Source organism: Trachemys scripta, chromosome 17, assembly GCF_013100865.1.
Source record: "Trachemys scripta elegans isolate TJP31775 chromosome 17, CAS_Tse_1.0, whole genome shotgun sequence".
NCBI lineage: Eukaryota > Metazoa > Chordata > Testudines > Emydidae > Trachemys > Trachemys scripta.
This window is the reverse complement of record NC_048314.1, coordinates 18,241,449-18,259,092: the sequence shown is the minus strand read 5'-3', so window position 1 is coordinate 18,259,092 and position 17,644 is coordinate 18,241,449. Positions and strand designations below refer to the sequence as shown.

The window sequence follows — 17,644 nt, the reverse complement described above, 5'->3', positions numbered from 1 at the left end:
CACACAGGACTTAGCCCATCCACATGCATCCGCCTTGTGGTCGGGAAGGCAGCAGCCGGGCAGATAACTGGCACCCAGTTGCACAACAGTTGTGGGACTGGGAAATTCTGCTCTCATGCTAAATGCCACTTGATCTTTGATGTACACACACAGCAGATAGGACCCCAAGCCAAAATTTTCAAGCTTGGGTACCTAAAGTTAGGCACCTAACTCTGTACTAGATACCTATGCCAAAGATTAGTTTTTCAGAGGTGCATAAGAGCAGCCATACTGCGTCAGACCAATGGTCCAGTTATCCCAGTGGCAGCGGCTTTAGAGGGCATGAACAGAACAGGGCAATTATTGAGTGATCCAGTCCCTGTCCTCTAGGCCCTGCATCTGGCAGTGTGTTGAGAGGCCACATCTCCAACTGAAGTCAATGGGTTTTTATTTGTCCTTGAAAGACCCACACTGGGCAATGCTGAATTTGATCTAGAATCTGGCTGTGTGTGTGTACACACACACACACACACACACATGCATTCTAGAATTGGTCCCAACACACACACACTAGAATTGGTCCCAAGCCACAACATTTCAATCTCGCTTTTTAACCCACCAAAATTCAGGGATCTGGGGGTTTGCCTCATCCCATTATAGACTATAGAAGAAAGGGGTCGGCTTTGCAATCAGGATCTGAGTTTGGATTCTGAGTTCACTTCAGAGCTGTTCAGGTCCAAAGTCTACGCTCTGGCCCATGTTTAGTAGATTCACACTTCTCCTGAAAAGTCAGCCCCGGTGACTAGCTTTGTGGTGGCCACAGTCCGCAGCCCACGCACTGGTTTGCAGAGAGAGACCCTGCTTCAGCACGGCATGACCATAGATTTACACGTGAAATCGAAGGAGTTACCCTGGTGCAGCACTGGAGACAGCAGCGATGAACGGGGCCAACGCAGTGATCTGTCTATGGGCTAAAAGCTGCAGATGGATGGAATTTAAATTCCCATTTTGTGGCACAGCGGCTCGTAGCCTTTGGAGTTGCAACCTGAGAGCAGAGCATAAATGTAGAGGGGGAAACCAGAACTCAGTAAAACTCCCTAGCACGTTGGCCACCCATGGGCTTCCTGGTGCTGGGAGGACACATATTGGCCAGATCTTCAGCTTGTGTAAATCAGCATAGCACTATTGACTTCAGTGAGACTCCAACCAGGGGTGTGGCCCAGAGTAATGCAACCCGGTGGGATTATGAGGCAGATGCTGCCAAGTCTGGTTGAGGATGCTCAGTGCTTTACATGGGGAGTTTACAGGATCGGGTCCCTTCTACTTTCTCCCTTCCATTCCCCAAATGGGGCTTGCTAAATCCAGATTAGTGTGAGGTGTCTGCAATCTATATCGTGCAGAGAGTTAGCTGATCTCTCACAGACACAGCAGCCCATTGGCAAAGTAAGAATTGGCCAGGGCTCCAGCTCAAAGCAACGCACCAGAACCTCCTGGAAAATGGGAGGTTTCCAGTGAATTTTCCACATTGTTGCTTTTCTGCCAGAAGTGCTTTCGGATCGTGCGTGACGCCCTGTCACAACACCGCTACCATCCTGCATGGCTGACCTGCTAATTGCAGGGAAAAGCTCTGGGGAGCCACGTGAGAATCCTGCACCCATGACACCACCCTGGAAAGCTCAGGGTGTTGCATGCACCTTGAAAACAGGTGGCAGATGAAAAAGGCCTGGCTTAAAATCAAACCCAACGCATGTAAATTAGCAACACTCTCCCCCATGGAGCGCTTCTGTTAGCACAGTCCAATGTCCTTGCTTGCTGTAGCCTTTAAGGGAGAGCAGACTTTGAATTCAAACAAACCAGAGGGCTTGTCCATGGGAGGAAGGTAAGTCCTTTGTATTTCCCAGTGTTACAGGCTTTTTAAATCCTTCTGTTTTCAAGCCTATTGGAGACGAGAGAGGAACATTTAAAAGACTTTTAAAAATTGCCCAGTGTTGGTGGAAAGGGCGCAGGACTGCACTCACTCTGTAGGGATGCACTCTTTTCCTGCAGTGTCAAGGATACACGTTCACAAGCAGACAGCAAGGAGATGAGAGAACGTCAAAGCAGCCAGATGCGAGAAGCGGGGACTGCTAGAAGGGCTGGATGGGAGACGGGGCGGAGTTCAGAGTGGTTAGAATGGGAAGGGATTGCAATGATCTAAATTCCATCCCTGGTCTAACTCCACTGAGTAGGAATCACAGCTAGCACTTCCTCAGAAGATCTCAAAGCACTTGCCCTAGGAGAGTAAGTGTAACGCCCGATTTTACTGATGGGGAAACTGAGGCACAGAGCAGGGCCATGACATGTTGAGTCAAAGGCAGATCCACGAGTAGAACCGAGCTCTTCTGACACTGAGTGCATGCTGGAGGTCATGTTGCCTCCCGGGGTATGATAAACATAATTCACACACACAGAGACACAATTTAAGCAAATGGAGTTTCCCCCACAGAAATAATCCCTTTGCTCTGATTGAAAAGTCAATTTTTTGATCAGACCTAATGGCACGTTATGCCAAAGATCTTTTTCTGCCCTCCTTCCCTTTTAACCCATCAGTGTTGCAGATGCATTCTCCTTTCGTCCTGAGCTCTAGCAAGCAGCCATGTGGATCAGCGAGAGGGATGTATCTCTTTAAGGAGAGAAGAGGGGAGGGTGGTGGGAATGGACAGAGGAGAGAATCTTCTTTAAGGATGAAGAGGACAGGAGACAAAATGTTCTTGCTCAACATTGTAAACAACCCTAAAGTGTTTTGAAAGTCTCTGTCAATATAAATTACCGAGAAACAAGACACAGGAATTGCAAAAGAAGAACCCAGCTGGAGAAAGGCTGCCTGCTGCCGTCTGCCTCAGACTCTCAATGAGATGTGGCAATAACACTCTCTTTCCCTCACGCATTCTTTTCTATTCTTCTCCCTTTTTCTTTCTCTCTCTCGCTCTTCGGCGCTGCATTGAGTCCACTGTGCAACGTACATATCCTCCGTGCTCTGCCACTACAGCCTGGTCTAATTGACCGGCTTAGCTATAGTGGTATAATTAAGAGTAGAGACATCAGCTAAACCAAAAAAAGCACTCTAAATCCCAACAGAGATTATTCACATGGGGAGTTATACCAGCCTACCTACAGCACTGTAATTACACCGGAATAGTCCTGCTGCTCAATTTGCCCATGGAGACAAGCCCTACCAGAGAATAGTTCTTGCTTTTCCTTTCTCTAAGGTTTTTTGATTTCAAGTACAAACACTGAGGCCTTTTCTGCCCTGTAGATTTGCCCTCATTCATAGGCACCGGGGCTGGAACACCCACGGGGAAAAATTAGTGGGTGCTCTGCACCCACCAGCAGCCAAGCTCCCCCTCCTCGCCTCCTTCTCCCCCCTGAGCACGCCGCATCCCTGCTCCTCCCCCTGCCTCACAGCACTTCCCACCCCACCACCGCCTAATAGCTGTTTGGTGGCGCTTAGGACTCAGGGGAGGAGGCGCAAAAGAGGCAGGGCAGGGGCAGGGACTTGGGGGAAGGGGACGGGGCTGGGGTGGGAAAAGGTGGGGTGGGGTGGGGACTTTGAGGCAGGGTGTAGAATGGGGGTGGGAAGGGGGTGGGGCTGGGGTGGGAAAAGGCAGGGTGGGGCGGGGACTTTGGGGAAGGAGTGGAATGGGGGTGGAGTGAGGGCGTTACAGGGGTGGGAAGAGGCAGGGGAAGGCGAGCACCCACCGGGCAGAGGGGAAGTCACCACCTATGCCCTCATTATAGCCACCTGCATAGCTGCCCCAGGGCAAACCTCTAACATAGGCCTGCAAGGTGTTATTTACACTGGTGGGGCTTACCTCTGTTTGCAGCGCGTGGCTTATAACTATTTTACCCTGTCTGCACTAGGGCTTTGCAATGGTGCAGCAACATTGAGTGTTGGGTGATATCAGGGCAATTCCCTAGTATCAACAAGGCCTGATTCTCCTCTCATTCGGGTGTAATGGGTGCAACCATTGTGGGGTATATCCCACCCAGTTTTTTAACCACCTGGTATATATCCACCATTAGCGTGGTTGTAAGAATAAGCCTTTCTCACTCCTGCGTTCCCTTCTCCAGCCAACTTTTTGGTATGTAGTTGAACTACAGTCACTTAAGCCCCAGTGTAACCCCATTTAATTCAGCTCAGTAACATCAGGCAAGAGAGACGGCTGACCCCTCAATCTCTCTGTCTAAAGCCAAGGCGGACCTGAGGCACAGAGTTTGAACCCATTCTTGGATCCAAGGCCCATTGAAGTCAGTGGGAAATTCAGAACACGGCATCCATTTCCTTGGCACGTTTGTCTTTTGCAGAGTTTCTGTGGGAATCAGGGAATTAGCTTTGGTTGCTTAACACATGGCCGTGTATATGAACTTGAAGCGGTAAGTTACCAAACCTTGTAGGTCAAAATGCACATTAGGCCTATTAACTTCACTGGGCTTCCAATCAAGCCATGAATGAAAAATGTAGATGAAATGAAGAGAAAAAAAGCAAGAGTTAAGAACTGATGTGAGAGAGGGGCAGGATCTTCTTGTCTAATGGGCTCTTATGGATAGTAGCAATGGCCCAAATTCATCTTTGATGGAATTCTATCAAAGATCAGGGAATTACATCAGAGGTAAATTCGGACACCCCTCTTTTTACACTTATAATGGAAGCCTCTTAGTAAAACTAAGAGGAAGTTTGTCCCAAAACAAAAACGCTGTCTTCACATGGTGTCATTCTGAAACAATACAGGACTTTCATTCTGCTTCACTGTAGATGGAGTTTGACTCCATTGGAGTTCAGTACAAGATGGGTTTCCAGAGATATTTAACAGCTAGATAATTAATATACAGGCATGGCTTCCCCCACCACTGAAATGAAAACAAGTCTGGGGTGAAAGGGAGCCAGGCTATGGGATAATATTTCTGTTAGACAGTAGGAAATTTGAACAGAAATACATTTCAAGAGAAATTTGGAAGTTATTATAATGGTCCCAAACTGAAACGCTAGATCCTAACAACACCCTGAATCTTGAACACATTCAGACCCAGCTACAAATTTGGTGGTTCGTGCCCATCTGTACTGGGAGTCTTATGTGGCCGCTGCTCCCAGAGAATGAGCTCAGGAAAGCGGAGGGAATAGCCACGTTTTTACATTTATTTGTATCACAGTAGCACCTACAAGACCCAACCAGTATCAGGGCTCCATTGTGCTAGGCGCTGTACAAACACAATCAGTGGAAGTTAAACACCTAAATACCTTTGAGGATCTGGGTCATAGTCCCTGCCCTGAAGATCTTACATCCCAGACCCCAGTCCTGCAAAGATGACTGCATGCGCGTAACTTTACAACGGTGATTAGTTCCACTGCATCCAATGAAGCTACCCACATACTTAAAGTTAAGCAAGTGAGTCGATCTTTGTAGATATGGGCATAAACAGAGAAGCTGGACAAGGAGTGGGAGAGGAACCACTAGTGATGAAGTGATTTGCCCAAGGTCACACAACAGGGCACTGGGCGATCTGGGCCTAGAACTCAGGTCTCCTGAGTCCCATGAAAGCACACTGATTTACACCAGGCTGTGGCCATTCATTGATCCCAGCCAAGGTGGATAAACTGAAGCGATTAATGGAGAGGTTTTCTCTATTGCCCCCTCATGCGCAGCTGGCCTGTCATCCCGCAAGCTCTCTCAGCTCTCTGTCTTAAAAATCCATCCTGATACTGTGGGTTGGGATCCCAGAATATCCCAGATCCTGTGCTCCGGCCTCAATTAGGAAAAAAAGAAACCCCATGTTTTAACTTCAAATGAAATGCTAATAATTATCCCACGAGCGGCATGAAGCAGGCAGTGCTCTCCAGTCCGCTCGCAAGGAGCATTTTGGCTGACGTCTCTCCCTGTCAGTGTTTAGAAATATGACACTGTGGACTGTTTGAAGGAGCAGAACTAACAAGCCAACAAATCAGGCTGTTGCCAAGTCCTCCTCCCCCTCTCTGTCTGGTACAATAACAGCCTATGGGGGGAAGGCTCCGAGAACTGCTGAATGGCTCGATAACCAGCAGCCAAAAAAATTCAAAACCACACGTCTAAATTAATTCATCCCGAAGCATCCGTAGACAGTGACCAAAAAAAAAAAAAAAGGAAGAAGAAGAAGAGGGAGAAATGACATGGCCTCGTTTCATGCCTTACCTAAAACTCTGAAAGGCTTTGGCAATAAGTATAAAAGCCCTTTAGAGCAGCTGCCCTAAATTCTCCAAACTACATGTCTGATAGTGAGGCAAAGGGAATAGATGTGGGCATGTCAAATAAATGGAGCAAAAGAGTTTAAAAGCTTTATTGAGGTCCCAAAGGACACAATGATGGGCACACCGCAAATTCTAGCTAGCCGCAGCAAGGTCAAGTAGATAAGGATTGGACTGAGGGTGAGGACACCTGAGTTCTATTTATGGCTCTGACCTTGGGTAATCACTTCACTTGTGTTTCCCCTCTCAGCCTAGGGGACTGTTTAGACTATCAATTCTTCAGGGCAGGCACTCTCTCTCACTGTGTATTTGCAAAACACCTAGTACAACGGGTCCTGAGCTCAGCTGGGGGCCTCCCGGTGCTGTCATAATAATCAGATGGCTGTTTAACAGCACCGGCCGCTCTAGGTTTTCAAAAGTGACACTCGTCCTGGATGATTTTCTCTTTTTAATTTCTATGAAAAAATTTTCACCAAAAAAATGTTCAGCCCTTTTTACCAGCTTTAATGGTCACTGAGTTTGGCTGCCTTTGATACAGTGCCAAGGTAACTGCACCTGCGTGGTCCCCGGAGGGTTCCCCCTGTAAGCTCCCAGCTCCTCAGCCATCACCACTCTTGGGAAGACACCCGTGTTTCCCTCCTGACCAGGGTGTTTTCAGGCTACACAGTTCTCTGCCTACACTGTGCTATCCCCAGCAAGCCGGATGGCCTAAACAGGCCACCATCTGCACTTAGCTTCCTCTATGAGCAACGGAACTGCCAGCAGTTATAAAGTGAAAGCATTACAGAGAAAATGTCTTAAAAGCTATACAAGAACCTACACACATGCTAATAAGCTTACCAGCGATTCCCCTCCCAAGTCCAAGAAGGGCTCTGGTAGAAGTCAGTCTTTCAGATCCCACCACGGGGGGTTTCTGTGGTGACAACAAGTTAGTAACGGCCTTAGCTAAGCACAATCACGAATAGGTCAGTCCTTCCTCTATACAGCTTGGGCCTTTCATCTTGACCTTATGTACCAGGTGATTAGCAGACAAAAGTCCACTCCTCAGAGCATAGCGTCAAAAGGCTGAGTTTTTGCATAAAGCGGGGGTGGAGAATTTGCAGTCACCTCCCCCTAGATATTCCCCAGGAAATCAACATCACACATGTTGTCCCAAAAGACCCTTCTTGTCTGCCACATTGTTCAGTACAGTCCTTTGATCATCCAGGCCCACAATAATACAGGACCTTTGCATTTCATACAATGGACTCCAAAGAGACTTAATTTTAATTCTATAAGGTTTTCCAAAGATATTGCAGGAAATTGCCAGACCTGCCACCAGGGTCATTTTCAGGCTTTCTGAGCACTCCCCACTCCAGTTTATGTCGACGCTTCGCACATCTGAACATAAGACCCCTTTAGGAATTTCAAGCCAGGTGCTCAGAAATTCAGGCATGCCGAATTAAAGGCCACCGTTCAGAGGGTGGCTTCAAATCACTTGTCCAATTCAGTGGCACAGCTGGGAACAGACCCCAAGCCCCCTGCTCTGCAAGCCAATGGTCTAGCTAGTGAACCAAGCTGTCGTTGTGGAGATGTTTTAGACTCACACATAGGTTGCTACCTACTGTAGGCCTTGCTCTCATTATAATAATAGCATCAGCAGCACTGTAATGGTGAGAGCACAAGGAAATGTTGGGATTACAACACATAAAAACTACCAAACTAAGTAAGACCTCTTTAAATGGCTTGGTGGCTAGGCCCCTACCCTAGGACTGTTAAGACCCAGGTTCAAGCTCTTGCAATACCATAGACTCTCTGGGCACATTGCTTAGTTTATGTGCCTCTGCTCACCATCTGTAAAATAGGAATAGCAATACTTTCCCTGCTTCACAGGGGTGCTGTGAAGCTAAATAAACTAGAGATTATAAGCTATGCCTGCATCTGTAACTTTCACTCTACGCATCTGAGGAAGTGAGGTTTTTACTCACGAAAGCTTATGCCCAAATAAATCTGTTAGTCTTTAAGGTGCCACCGGACTCCTTGTTGTTTTTTTAGAGATTATAAAGTGCTTTGAGATCCACTGATGAAAAATGCTGAAAAGGGCCACCTGTTATTATCAGAATTCCACTAAGTCTTACACACATCTATCTAATCTATCTATCTACACCACTGCACAGCTCGAACCTAGCAATTGTATGCCAACACGCCCGCGGTGTGGAGCTCAGGGACATTCAGCAGACAGGCCGGTTTTCTCAAGCTGGTGTTTGCATTCCCTGTATACATTCTGTCTGTTAACAGGAACGCCAGGGAACCGGAAGGATCCGTTGAAGTGTTTGGAAATGCTGTGGGCTCCCTATTTGAATGGTCCGTGGCACTATTAACACTGCAGCAGAGAAGGAACCAGAAGCAGAGATGCTCCTGCAGAACTTTGTGTTGGGTCTTTTTTCTACCTCTTTGAACAAGGGATCCTGCAGGAGCCTCTTTTTCATGCTTGCCTGAGTTTAGCAACACAGTTAAGGCTAAACTGCCACACCTGTGCACGGGGTGGGGTCAGGAGAAAGCAGCATGGCATTGTGGGATAGCTGAGGTTGCTAGATAAGGCCACAGTGGCTGTAGTCAGGGATAGACCAGAGGGAGGGTGGTCTGAGGTGGGGTGGGGCTGCTGGCATGTTCAGTAGGGCGCTCTAGGGCTGTAGGCTAAGGTGATTTGAGCTCCAGGATGGTGTTTTGTTTGTAGTTTCTGGTTATTGAACAAACATAGATCTGTATCTCGTGCTTCACAAAAAGTAATGATTGATATTTATTTGTTTAGTGGCTAAACGCTTCTGGGGTTCATTTACATTACAGATGGAACTGAGCTGTAAAGTCTACCTCTATCTAGCTTAGAAAGTTCTAGGGTGCCAGAGTATCTCAGTGCTACGTGGAATATTTAAGCGTTGCAGAGCTAGTAGCCAGGATGCATCTAAATCTCCTCAATGTTCAGGAGGCTCCAAATCCATGGTTTTGATTTAGCCCATTAGATAGCAAGGGCCCAACTGCGAAGTTCAGGTCTAGATCCGAAGTTTGCTTTGGGGGACGAGAACTGGTGTTGGAATTCATCTCTGATTTGCATCCTTCTAAAGTCTGCCTGTATAAAAATGTCCTGCTAGGCAGCATCCTGTGGGTAAGAATGCATCAGGAGAGGTTTTTCTTAGGAGTGCTCAACACTCTTTTGGTGGTACCCAATGTATGGAAGATGTATCCCTTACCTCACAGGACTCCCAACCGAAATTAGAGACTGTTCACCCATAGCACTAAACGCACATCCCACTAACGTGTGAATACAATACGCAGTATGGAGGAGATCAGGCCTTCAGTGCTGATGCAAAGGATAGTCATATCATGCGTTTTCCCCATACTAAATGGTCCTTACATGATAATGACTGATAATTACTAGGGCTTATTATGTGCTAGGTGCTTCCCAACATGGTCTCTGCTCTTACTCTAAAGAATCTTAGAAACTGGAAATGCATCTTTGGTAACAAAGGGCTCCTATGTGTGTCCCTCATAAAAGTATTTCCCCTTCCTAGTTTCAAAGCCCAAAGAAAGGAAGAAATTGCATAGAGCCAATAGCCCAAGAGAGGGTTCATGTGCCAGCCTGATCTATCAGCTGTAGATTTGTACCATAAGTTTGAATCCTAAACTTCGCAGCATGTGGCTTGCCTGTAAGAGACTCTGGTCCTCAGAGGTGGAATACAGAATTTGTTATACTGGATGACACCAGGGATCCATTTAGTCCAACTTCCTCCTTTCCTGGAGTAGCAGATACTTGATGCTCTGAAGGAAGGGATTAACCCCTGATAATGCAGCTAGATGAAACTGTGTATGCGGAGGGAAATCTCTTCCTGGCCTCTGAAGGCAACCAGTTTGCATCCTACTACAAGAGCTAGGATGAGAGAGAATTCACTGATAAAAGTCTAAAGCATGAAACCTAAATAATTATACCAGAAAAAGTCTTGAATGATCCTAACACAGGAAAATGGAAATCAGACGACCACCAGGGAGCATTTCCACCCTGGAGAGCTAACAAACAACAGTTTTATGCTACGTGAAAGCTATTGGTCAGTTGATGCAGAACAGCATCAGTAAGGTTTGCCGTACGTTTGTCTAGTCCATAGACTTGTGCTTAATGTTCTTGTCCAGGTTTCTATGCTGTATGTATTCTGTGTTTCAACAGTAAAGTACAATGCCAGGAGGAAATGTTCATTTCTCATACAAGTCCTTTGGCAGTACATAGCAATGTGTCCCCTCTCCTTTTCCTAGCTTAACTTTCCCCAAGATGATTCCTCAGTGTCAGGAGATAAGGCGCACATTTTGGATGCATCATCATACAACCCAGGATCAGCAGAGCTCTGTGCATTGCATGGCAGGACAGGAAGGGTATCTTCTTGTATAACAACTTGGCCTCACCGGACATGCCTCGTCATGAGTGAGATAGAGCCTATGGAAGTCCGTGGGAGTCTTTCCATTGAATTCAATGGGTTTGGGATTAAGCCATTTGCAACTAGCTCATGTCCACTTTGGCCCACCCCTAGCATTCAGAAATCATAAGTCAGGCCCCCAAAACACTGGGTTTTAAACAATGGCAACTTTGGGGTTCTTTTTATTTGGGTTCTCTTCTAAAACCAAGGGGAACAAAATCTGCTTTTGGAGTTTTGGGGTTCACCTTTTCCAGCTTTTCTCTGCAACCAGGAAAGCTAGAAACGTTAATGAAAGATGAGAGTATCCCATATTCATATGATTCCAGGAGCTGGAGTTTCTGAAAAAACACCTAATATCCTGAGACGGGCAATAAATAATAAATAAATCCTGTTGCATCCTACCTGACCTAGAAGGGCAAATAGAACTCCCTTCACAGTTCAACACTCTTCCTTAGTCATCCCAGATGTACAGGGTAACACAACCCCATTCATTCCCTCCACCACTATGTCCACAGCAATCCCAGCGCATGGTGGGTCAGAGGTTCCACATGAGTTCCTTATGACTCATTCCCCTGGCCCAATGAGATCCAAGAAAGGTCCATTTTCCCACTATTCCTTATATAGGGTTGATGGTTAAGCATGTAGCTGTGAGGCCTTCTTTGTTGGAACTGGACCGTCATAAAACTAAAGTTCCAACGTCTTTCCTAGGGAGACTTTTTTTTTAATATGCATTTTCATCTACATGATTTAACTGTGCGTTGGTCCTGTCAGATGGAAGGACAACAATGAGGAGTTATTGCCCAGTCGTCAGACTCTGATTTGGGTAGAACAAGCTACTTGGAGCCAGGACTCCTGATTCTCTTCCTTGCTTGGCCGCTGAATGGATGAGCGTGAACGAGTCATTGAACTCTGTGGCTCAGTTTACTCCTCTGTAAAATCAATAAAATAATACCTACAGAGAACGTGGTGAGACTTCATGAATGTGTGTGACGTGCATCAAGATCCTCTGATGAAAGGAGCTAGATCAGTGCAAATCTGAATTCTTATTAACCTGTTCTGGTGCATGAGCATCCAGTTATTATTTATTTGTATCACAGTAGCACCGAGAGGCTCAAACCAAGACCAGAATCCCATCATGCCCTATGTGCTGTCCACACATATAGTAAGCATTAGTCCCTGGCCCAAAGAGCTTACAGTCTCCATAGACAAGAGAGACAAAGTGTGTGAGAGAGGTATATGTTGTCCCCATTTGACAAAAGGGAAACTGAGGCAGAGACCGATTGTGCAAGGTCACACAGGGAGTCTGGCAGAGCCAGGAATTTAAACCTGATCTCTTGAATCCCTGTCCAGTGCCTTAAAAACAAGCTCATCCTTCCTTTCCGATCTGATACTTCCCCACTTCGCAGGAGAAACCAAATCCAACCTAACTATGGAGTCACCTACGGGGCATGACAGGTAATTACAATTCATACTCTGCAGCAAATGGCCCCACTAGATAAAAGTGTTATTGACTGAATACCAGTGAATGAAAAGACTCCACGAAGGTAACTTCCTTTTTCTAAATGGTTAATCTCCACCATTAGCGCTGGTGTGTTAAAGGAGGTTTAGGACAATTTAATAGCTCATAAAACTTTATAGTCCCCGTTGAAATTGGAGTGATAACTCTGGAGTGCAAAGCTATACTTCCCTAAACATCTCCCTTCGATATTTTTTTTTTCTTATTGGAAGCTTAACATCTGCTACAGAAAAACAAAAAGGATCTGTTTTCACTGTCAAGAGGCATAAGCATCCTGCTTCTTTTCATTCTGTTTATATGTTTACTGCTTAAAACTTTGGCATCAATATTATCCTTCGTTATTGAGATTCTGATCACTTAGAGGAAGGAAGAGACTAAATAAACCAAAGCTCAATTTAACCGGTGAGCAGAATAGAAGCCAAGGGGACTCCTAATTCCAGCCATCAGTGTTGTCTAGGGTTCTTTTCCATTCCCATTAATGCTGTAATTTCATAGCCAAATGGTGGCTGCATTGATGTGTGGAGCTATCCTAGGAACAGGGCCGGCTCCAGCATTTCTGCCGCCCCAAGCAAAAAAAAAAAAAAAAAGCCGCTATCGGCGGCAGCAATTGGAAAAAAAAACAACAACCCCGCAATTGGCGGCAGTTCAGCGGCAGGTCCTTCGCTCCTAGAGGGAGTGAGGGACCTGCCGCCCCCTCCCTTGGCCGCCCCAAGCACCTGCTTGTTAAGTTGGTGCCTGGAGCCGGCCCTGCCTGGGAAGAGGCAGTATGGACTGGAGGCCGGATTTGGAAACTGGGTTCTACTCCTGACTTAGTCATTACTCTGCTGTGTGACATTATCTGTGCCTCAATTCTCCTGTCTGTAAAATGGTGATAAAGATACTTACCTTCCTTGAAAGTATAAAGGGGCCTATGGACAAAAAGCAATGTGTAAGAGCTAAGTATTTTTATTGTACTGAGAGGTCAAATAAACCCCATTATATCCCTCAGACTATATCGGAGGAGTTTGTAGCATTAGAATTTTTTTCTCCATCAAAGAGAAATTTGGGAATCTTTCAAAATTGCTTTCAGATGAAATCCCAATTCAAGCTTTGAGGCCATTTTTAAAAGTGCCTTTCTTCATATTTAATAATGGGCTCTTCAGTCTAGCAGAGAAAGGTCTAACAGGATCCAAAGGGTGGAAGCTGAAGCTAGACAAATTCAGACTGGAAATCAGGTGTAAATTTTTAACAGTGAGAGTAATTAACCACTGGAACAATTAACCCAGAGCGGTGGTGGATTCTCCATCACCGGCAATTTTAAAATCAAGATTGGATGTTTTTCTAAAAGCTCTGCTCTAGGAATTATTGTGGGGAAGTTCTCTGGCCTGTGTTATACAGGAGGGCAGACTAGATGATCACAATGGTTCCTTTTGGCTTTGGAATCTATAAATCTATAAAAAACCCATATGAACAATGAATCAGTGACTGAAAGACCTAGAACAGAAGAACTGGGAGGGGGGATCTGAGCAGTGATTCACATGGAAAAATTAAACAAGAGTGTTAGCAAACATTACATAGGATTTAACAATCCAACCCCGAGAAAGAGAAGGTTAACAATTAGCCTGGAGAGGCTTTTTCTGCCGGTGGTCTTGTCCCACTGGAACATATTAAATGAATTTGGTATTTCATCCAAAGAGCCCTGTTACAGAAGACTAAGTCAGTTTGGTTAGGATCCTCAGAACATTTCACTGGAAATGGGTTCAGTGTGGCCTAGTGGGAAGAGCACTGGAGTGGGACTCGCAAGACTTGGGTTCTTTTCCTCATTCTCCTGCTGGGTGACCTTGGGCAAGTCCATGTCCCAGCTCCGTGCCTCAGTTTCCCCATCTGTAAAATGCTTCCAGATCTACTGATGAAAAGTGCTATATGAGAGCTAAGTATTTATTACCAGAGATGGCTGGGGAATTTGGAGTTAGGTTTCTGTTTCATCCGCGGTTGGCTGCCAAAGATGTATCAATAGATATTGTGTCTCAGATTGAAACAGAATACAAGCTTTATGGTAGAGGTCTGGTTTGGTAAGGTCTGAGTCTGGTGACTTGGGTATGTCTGACATGCTGGGGTATAACATAGCGTGGTCTGGATATAACAATATGTCATGGGGTATGGTATGGTTTGCGGTAGCATGATACATAGTGAAGATGAGTGAATAATTTGCCATGAATAATTTATTCCTCCAGTTTTCTCTTTTTCTGGGTCCCAAGCAGCTGGCAAAAGTCTTAGATGTATCCATTATTTCAAATGATTAATGAAATTCACCAGCTCAGTGGTTTGAGCATTGGCCTGCTAAACCCAGAGTTGTGAGTTCAATCCTTGAGGGGGGTATTTGGGGATTGGTCCTGCTTTGAGCAGGGGGTTGGACTAGATGACCTCCTAAGGTCCCTTCCAACCCTGATATTCTATGAAAAAAAAATCATAGGATTCTATGATATTTTTTTCCTTACGGGGCTAGATCACGCTCCTCTAGGCACAACCCAGGGTGAAGAGCCACACCACCCTCGGAGGAGCAGCAGGAGTTCAGGCTTCTCCCCCTACGTGACAGTCCTGCCCTGCTGGAATGACGCCGTGCCTGAAGCGATCCCATCATTTCATACCCAGAAATGGGCATGAGCCGCAGAGCAGACTTCCAAGACCAGCCATTTTCCCAACATTTGGATTGCCCAGATCCAGTGTTTTGGTCAGAATGGTTCTAAAAATAGAGTCTGGCAATGAAGTTTGGATCCAAATCCGTTCACCCGTAAAGACAAGGCGCGTTTGTATGTGTGGTTTGTGTCTGGGCCCATCTCTAACTGCTCCAGCTTGGCAGCTGTTTTTTGCATGAACGCCTTCCCGGACAACCCGTGATTTTGCAAATGCAGTGGCAGCAGTTGAAGAGTTAAAGAGCCTTTAATGGGCACCCCTTAGGGATTCCCCTTCAGGCCTCAGTCATGGCTTTGCCTTTGGTGAAAGATTTCCTCCCTACAATAGATGACATTTAGGCCATTAGGGGATCCTTTGCAGGAAATACTGCTTATTCCCTTACAGGTGGTCCCCATAATTAGCAATTAGGATAATGCAATATTGAAAATGCAAGACACAAATTTAATTAGTTGTGTTTTATTAGAGTAACTAAGGAGAAGGCCCCCGGACTCCACTGGAGGAGAGAGATCAATACAGAACATCTATTTTCACTAGAAAACAATTGCAGCTGATGGCTGTCCGTGGAGCGCAGTGTGGCATGATGGAGTAGCTCTCCACTGCAAACCATTCCTAAGAGAGAAGGGGAAGGGTTCTTGCACGGGGCCTGATAAATGAATGATCAATATCTCCAGGGAGTCTGTGTAATCTCAGTTAATGTTACAGAGCAGCTAATAGGAGCTGACACATTGCTATAGGGAGATGGCTTCCATAGCTCAATTAACTAATTATCTTTTAAGCCATTCTAACTCAGATGGGAAATAATGGCCGAGGAGCTTTGCTTTTTAATTTAGTTTCCTTTTTTGTTTGTTGCTGGCAACTCTCTTCCCATTGCTAGAGCCGCATCACAGACTCTTAACCGAAGTTTCTGGTCCACACACCCCCCGTGTGCACCGACCAAACAAAAATACGCACAGACATAACCACATGTGAACGTGCGTTCCATATATGCACCATCCGAGTGCAGTTCCCATGTTTGCATACACACAATTGCCTTGGGTACACACAGTGAGTATACGCACAAGCAGACAGTTCATTTCTTCCATCCTGGATTTACTGGCAAATCTACTTGCGTTTCTCATTTTCCAGAATCAGAGGGGTAGCCGTGTTAGTCTGAATCTGTAAAAAGCAACAGAGGGTCCTGTGGCACCTTTGAGACTAACAGAAGTATTGGGAGCATAAGCTTTNAGCTGGCTCGACTTTAAAGCCAGCTTAGCTCAAGCTAGAGATGTGTGTGCGTGGATGGGAGTTGGGTTAGGGGCAGCACTTGAGTTACACCCTAGCTAATCCTTTAAGACTAACAGGACTTTCTGTTAGTCTTAAAGGTGCCACAGGACCCTCTGTTGCTTTTTACAGATTCAGACTAACACGGCTACCCCTCTGATTCTTGACACCCTAGCTAATGCTCTAGTGAAGACACGCCTAAAGCGTGCAAGGAGAGATTCTCTGGAAAATGAGCAACAGAGGGTCCTGTGGCACCTTTGAGACTAACAGAAGTATTGGGAGCATAAGCTTTCGTGGGTAAGAACCTCACTTCTTCAGATGCAAGTAAATTACTTGCATCTGAAGAAGTGAGGTTCTTACCCACGAAAGCTTATGCTCCCAATACTTCTGTTAGTCTCAAAGGTGCCACAGGACCCTCTGTTGCTCATTTTCCAGAGAATCTCTCCTTGCACGCTTTAGGCGTGTCTTCACTAGAGCATTAGCTAGGGTGTCAAGAATCAGAGGGGTAGCCGTGTTAGTCTGAATCTGTAAAAAGCAACAGAGGGTCCTGTGGCACCTTTAAGACTAACAGAAAGTCCTGTTAGTCTTAAAGGATTAGCTAGGGTGTAACTCAAGTGCTGCCCCTAACCCAACTCCCATCCACGCACACACATCTCTAGCTTGAGCTAAGCTGGCTTTAAAGTCGAGCCAGCTGGCCTCTCAGGGTACGTCTACACTGCATTGGGAGCGAGCCTCCCAGCCGGGCTCTCGTTAGCACGCTAATAGAGCAATGGGGATGTTACTTCTTTGGCTGCAGCTCCGGCTCTCAAGCCCAGCCAACCACCTGGGTCTGAGCGCCGGGGGCTAGCCCGAGTCGCCGCCGGAGCTGCCGCATCCACACTGCTACTTTTAGCACACGAGCTTGAGCCCCGCTCGCACGTGTCCGTCTCCCCTGGCGGGAAGACTTGTTCCCAGCTGCAGTGTAGACATACCGTCCGCGGGAACGGCTTGAAGCCGAAACTCGAGCTAGCCAGGCAGTGGGGATGCCGCGACAGGCAACAACTCGAGCTGGCACCACTCATCAGCTGTGAATCTGATCGCTCTACAAATCCAGTCGGTCTGTGTCGCTCAGGAGTTGGTGTGCAGTGTGACAGAGCGGGGCTAGCTCCAGTGGGGTAACATGAGCTAACTGTTGCAGGGGACACAGGTGTATGCTTAGGGAGGGGAGGACTGTAGATGTGGGTTGTGGAAGAAAGTAACTCCTCTTTTTACTCTTCCAGTAGCCCCTCAGGGATCCCTTTTGCCCCACCGTGGACAAACTGTCCTCATAGTCACTTTTATCAAGGTAGTGCACCTGATTCCTCACTCTCTCGGGACTTGTCTACGCGCACAACTATGCACTGGTTTCACGGTCATCTTTTTTTTTTTTTTTAAACTATCCCATCCTCCCCATGTGGACACACTTAAATTAGTTGACGACTAGCTTCTATCTATTTATATTAAACGATAGCTGGCAGGTGGCATATCTTTGTATGGCTCATT

At 46.3% G+C, this 17,644-nt stretch overlaps 1 long non-coding RNA gene across 1 annotated transcript; it reads left to right on the top strand.

Moving 5' to 3' along the window:
- Window positions 1-565: 565 nt before the first annotated feature.
- On the top strand, window positions 566-11,633 carry LOC117889450. Its single transcript, XR_004648478.1, has 2 exons — window positions 566-1,858; window positions 8,513-11,633. It is a non-coding gene; the product is annotated as an uncharacterized LOC117889450 (long non-coding RNA).
- The last annotated feature ends 6,011 nt before the right edge of the window (window positions 11,634-17,644 follow it).